The sequence below is a fragment of the Canis lupus genome, chromosome 2 (genome assembly GCF_011100685.1).
Source record: "Canis lupus familiaris isolate Mischka breed German Shepherd chromosome 2, alternate assembly UU_Cfam_GSD_1.0, whole genome shotgun sequence".
Taxonomy (NCBI): domain Eukaryota; kingdom Metazoa; phylum Chordata; class Mammalia; order Carnivora; family Canidae; genus Canis; species Canis lupus.
The window spans coordinates 30066432-30072431 of record NC_049223.1 but is presented as its reverse complement, the minus strand read 5'-3'; the positions used below and the strand labels follow the sequence as shown (position 1 = coordinate 30072431).

At 42.4% G+C, this 6000-nt stretch overlaps 1 long non-coding RNA gene across 1 annotated transcript in view; it reads right to left on the bottom strand.

Annotated features, from left to right (window-relative positions):
- Positions 1 to 658: 658 nt before the first annotated feature.
- Positions 659 to 6000, bottom strand: part of LOC111091701 — a 54573-nt gene continuing 49231 nt past the window's right edge. The window contains exon 4 of the long non-coding RNA XR_005355387.1: positions 659 to 1214. This is a non-coding gene — a long non-coding RNA (uncharacterized LOC111091701). The remainder of the gene's footprint in view (positions 1215 to 6000) is intronic.

Below are 6000 nucleotides of genomic sequence, written 5' to 3'. Positions count from 1 at the left end.
ATTTTTATATGTTAAAGCAGACTCCCAGAATGGGGGGTGGGGGGGGAATCGGGCTAAGATTGCCTCTTGCCCTGAGCAGAGTATTAACATTGAGGCAGCTGAGTCCCTAGAGGAAGGTCACCCTGCCTGTTCCAAGGAAATTTAATAATGTTTCCTGTGTCTTTGCTTCCCACAACAGTTGCTAACACCCCTGATCAAATGGATGCAGCTTCATAAAAAATGACCTGAAATTGTCCAAGCAAGCCCTGAAAAACATAAGGAGTCAGCTTCTGACAAAAGAATTCAAGGAGCTTTCCATAATATTCTCCCAAATTTTTTACTGAGTCAGGAAACAAGTGAGAAGGATAAAGGCGAGATAAATGCGTGGATCACTCTTCCAATCTCAAAGGAAAAACAAAGCAGGACTAATCATACTTTGTCGTTTCTCAAACCCTGGAAGGTCCATTTGGCTAAAATAATTAAGGTCAGTAAGTTAAAGTGTCCTAGACCTTGCAATGACTTTACTTTCATAAATCTGCTCCTTCTTTTTATTTTATTTTTTTTATATTTTATTTATTTATTCATGAGAGACACAGAGAGAGAGGCAGAGACCCAGGCAGAGGGAGAAGCAGGCTCCCTGCGGGGAGCCCCATGTGAGACTCAATCCCAGGACCCTGGGTTCACGCCCTGAGCCAAAGGCAGCCGCTCAACCCCCCCAGGTGCCCCTCTGCTCCTTCTTCATCTGTCTTTCCATAACGTTTCTGAGTTTCCCTTTAACAAAACTATTTTCAATCTTGATGGAGAGGAGATCTTTTCCTGAATTTAGGACAGGATACATAATCCCTTGATACGTCAGATCCCATCCACCTCCATCAAGGCATCTGCAAAACAGGGTTTCTCACCAAGACCTGCTGTGAAGGCCCAGGGGGAAAGGGTGGGCTGGGAAGCCCATGTGAATTTGCTTCTGGTTCATTCCTTGGTGATTTGGCCTTGGCCTTGGCAGGCCTTCCGGGACTAAGTGACCAATTCCTATTCGGTAGGTGCCTGGGGCTCCAGGCCCCCTTGAATTCCTACATCTGAATGAAAGCAATGCTGGTTGCAAGTCCCAGAGGTGAACTGCGTTTCATCCTTTGATCGGGCTATTTCAGTTCCCCGCAGCCCTGCCACCTGCAGAGACAAAACGGTTCAGCCGAATCCTCATTCATTCGAACCCCAGCACAGACACTGGTGTCTCCCTGTTAAAATAAGCAAATTCTTATCAGTCAGCATCTGTTTCCCTTCCCCCCTCCACCCAAGAGCCTGTTTACCAGATTTTTCATTGAGAGACTTCCCCATGGAGTATAATTCACTTCGTTTTTGCTCATTCATAAGATTTTTTTTTTTTTACATCTCCCAGCTGCAACTATTTTAGGCAATTTTCTGAGGACTTATAATTGAATGCGACTCATTTGAATAAGGTGGTGCTGCAGCTCAAAGCAGTCAGAGCTCTTTGGAAATACAGTAAATTTACACAATATATATTTTTCGGTGGAAGAAGTATGTGATTCATTGATGAAGAAGCTTGTCAGTAACGTCTGTGCCACGTCTATTCGAAAATGACGTGGATCGTTTTTTAATATGCAAATGTCTGGAAAGGACTATTTTTTCTTTTTTTTCCTCCCCCCCTTCCCAGAAGTTGCCAGCGTGAGGAACATAATCTAGACAAAGTAAACTCATCAGTTTCATACAACACAAAATCAAATTGCTATTGCCAGGCGTTCCCATGGCAACTGCCTTCCTAAGCAAACTTCACTACAAAATATACAGCTGTTATTTTATCTCGTTGCTAAGTTCCCTTGACAAAACCACACTATAATAACCACTCACATATATGTGGTTAAAGGGGATAAAGCTCCCATGGGCCTCACATGGCTTATTTTTAAATGATAACTTAGGAATTCACCCCTCCATCTTCAGCACCGTATGGGGTTTTTCTCTTCTTTGCTTTGAAATTGTGCCATATTAGGAAAAATCTATGCAAGTCTTTAACATACATTACTGTTAGTGGTGCAGTAGAATTTTGGGGGTTGTTTTTTTTTTTCATTATCTAACAGTGAACAATATGTTAAACTACCCAGATTTCTCTTCTGATATGTCCTATCTCCACAGTAAATATATTTTCTATCATTGTTTTTTTCCAATTTTTTTTTTTTTTAGCATACCCATGACTGGACCGCTCTTTGGGTCCCAATTACCCCTGTGCGAGTTGTAAAGAGAGTTGGTGCTGCCTGTCTCTAGACAGAAACCAGTAGGAAAATTGAACTCATTTGATCAAACTGCCAAGAGCTGGGAGAGACTGCTTTACCTGACTGTATGTCCAACCCTAACATATTTTATCACCAGTGAAAACTATAAATAAACCAGAAGAAAAATAGGTCCAAGCCCTAAAGGAAAGTCAGATTCCCATGAAATATTCACAGTGAGGATCCATTCTCTCACTAGTGAGGGGACCCAGAACAGAGAGGGAGCAAGTTACATCTTCAGGAGGACAAGGGGGTCAATGCAAATCACTGTCCCAAAACAATAAAGTTGGGCTTAGTTCACAGATACACTGCTGCATTTCTTCATTACCTCCCTGTAAAATAGTGGATTTTTTTTTTTAGTTTAATTTCACTGAATTTGACAAGGAAACTGGTTGTCAGTGACCCTTACAGAAAGTTACAGCTTTCAGAAAGATTCATTCTTGGCAGTGTTTAAATGTAATATTTTATTTGCAAATGAAAGTTAAAAACAGCTTATTCTTACAGTGTTTTTCATAGAAGTCAAGCACAAAGAAAATCCTGGTTATCATTCATTGCCCTCATCAAGAGTGGGCATCGTGCCGGCCAACCCACTTCCACCCCAAAGATGGACAGGGCGAGCGTGAGCAGGGTTTTCCCTCAGTAGGCTGCAGCTGGATCCATAAGACATCTTCATTTATAAATTTAAAAAGAACCCTATTGACTTGATTTTTCTTAAAAGAAAAAAAGCCCATAAACATTAGTTTCATCATTGTCTCACATGGATTAAGATGACATCATAGTTTATATGGAGGACAAACCGACCTTCAAATTCACATCCACTTGGGTGTTTTTTCCAGATTCTTCTTGTTAAATCCTTTGATAGTCTTTCCTGCATGTTAGTGACATCAGTGCTTTGGCAGAAAGAACCCCTCATCTCTATGAGGGTCAGAATCCTATCAGGAAGCAAAAGAGGAAGCTAAAGAAGGTCAGAGGGATCAAAGGTTCTCTGAGGCGGCAGTGATTATGGGTGTACATAGTTATAGATATTTTTTGTCATCCTGGGATAGTTTTCATTTCACTGTATATGGATTTTTTTTTCCCCTTGGAACTCTTACTTGTTTTCTCCGAACTTGTGGAAAGAGCCTTACTAATAAAATCAATTTTAAGGACACTTGGGTGGCTCAATGGGTGAAGCACCTGCCTTCAGCTCAGGTCATGATCCCAAAGTCCTGGGATCGAGTCCTACATCGGGCTTCCCGCTCAGCGGGGAGCCTGCTTCTCCCTCAGCCTCTGCTGATCCCCCCCTTGTGCTCTGTCACACTCTCAAGTAAATAAATCAAATCTTTTAAAAAATAGATAAAATAAAATCAATTTTACTCACAAATTGGAAACAATATGTGTCTTGTGGGACACATCAAGCTCCCAACCCCAATGCCTTGGCTGTGCCCCATCGCCAACCTTGCCAGCACCTGCAGAGCCGTGAGCCTGTTGGGCAGCCCTCCGAACCATGCCCTGTCTCACCCAGCACCTGCACCTCAGCCCTCTCTCCCCATGTTTCTTTTCTTCTCTTTTCTTTTCATGTATAGAGTTTTCCATTTTTGGTATTCAGTTAAACAAAATACATCTTCTGTAAATGAACCCAGCACAAGGCCAACAGCAAAGAAGGAATAAAAGCATGAAAAACAGAAAGTCCAGGGTTGTGCCTTATTAGGCATCTTGGTCAGGGATGTGCCCTTCTTTACTAAGGGAAATGGGGCTTTTTGTCCTTAGACATCTGTACAGGTCCCTGTTCCTAAGCCCCAGAGTTGAATATGGAACCAAGAAACCAGCTCTGAAATGTTGAAGCATCTTTGCATATCCTTTTGGCTCATGGACTTGGAGTGCATGGGGACTCCCCTGAAGGAAGCTTTACCTCCTCTTCCCAGGAAATGATTTACTATCCCTGGGCCCCCAGGTCCTGCTTGTGAGAGGTGCCCAGTTGACTGTTCCTTCTGCTTGGTGGTGGTCGCAGTATCTTGTGCAGAGGTTAAGAGCAGGCCTGGGATAGAAAATGGGGCAGGAGACAGGCCAGTTGCTGAGAGGGTGGAATGAAGTAGTGGCTTTGTTGGATTAAAGTGGGCCTTGTTGGATTAAAGATATGCATGAAGAAAAAGTGTCGGTATAAATGTGCACCCAAGTCGTGATGGTGAGAAAAGGAAGCCTCCACTTCATCCCATGAAGTTCACTCAGGCTTAATGTGCAAAGCCAGTGGTGGCTTTGCTGCTGGGCCGAAGTCCGCCTGGTGGCTCTGCTCTCAGACCTGCCCAGGAGGGCTGCACAGCTCATCTCCACCTGCCCACCTGCCTTGAGGCAACCACAGCCTCATAATAACAATATTGTTATGTATATTTATACATATAATATGGAGGGTATATTTATATACCCTCTATAATATGAATATGTGTCTACCTACATCCCATTTACGTACTGATTTGTACCTACCTTTATTTATATATACCTTATATATGACTATGTAACTAGAAACCCAGCTGGCTTTTTTTCTTTTTTGGAAGGGAGGTGTGGTTTATTCACCATAGGAAAGTGCTTTATTGATGAGCTATCTCCGGAAACCAGAAAGACTATATACCCACTTCCCGCTACCCCCTGTCTCTCCGGGGTCTCACATTGCTCCAGCTGGAGAAGGGGTATAATTGCTTCTTGAGGTTCTAGTGCCCAAGTCTTTCCCCTTATTATGTAGGTTTACTTAGAAACTCATTAGCAATATTGTTGTTGTCGATTTTCAGAAATGCTGTAGCTACTTAATAACAGTTATTGGTGAAGAGGTATGGGGGGAGATATCTATATATATCTATATTTATATCTATATTCCCTCTGACCTTTTATATATATATTCATCATGGTTTGTATCAGTTAGAAAAGTCTCTGCCATGCTGCAATAACAAATAGCCCCAAACATTTGGGAAAGGGAAGGTTACTTTTCCCCTTCCTCATCTAAATTCTCCTGCAAGTCCAGATGATGCTAATTTGTTCATGACAAAATGTAAGCCTCATCTTTAACCCACTTTCTTTCCTCTATCCTTAATATGGAAGTCAATAGTCAAATCTGTTCGAATCTGAATCCTTCACTGTCTCTTAGCTCTATTGACTGGTTTCTATCCACCCCACTGCTAGCACTATTTCAGATCAACATCATATGCCAACCATATTGTCCCCCCATAGTGGCACCTGCTTCTAATCTTTCCACAGCTCTTCCTGCCATCCACACCCACAGTACATGTCCAGTGATTTTACATACGCACCACTGGCCTAGGTCTTCAGGATGGTGTCTTATGGTACTTACTCATGAGGTGTGCAGATTCTGAGCAAGCTGGCTACCCCAGCATTCCTTTTTACTCATTTCCATCCTTCTCCATGGGACTGATGACTTTCTGTTTGTCCACAGTATTTTGCTTTCTCAGGCCTCCATAAAGACTGTATCTTCTCTGTAGTATTATTTGTTGTTCGTTAATATGATTAACTCCTAATCATTTAGCTATCTTGGAGTTCACTTCCTCCAGAAATCCTGTCTTAACTCCCTGAACACTGATCCTTATTACAGCATTTATAAGGCTGGAGTTAAGAGTCTGCTACTGCATCTGTATTCCCCAAGGCCAGGATAGAGCAGGGACTCTGTCTTGTTTGCCACCAGATTGCTCTGCCTGGCACAGTACGTTAGCCTTAGTAGACAGTCAATAAATGTTCATTGATTTTAAAAGAATGG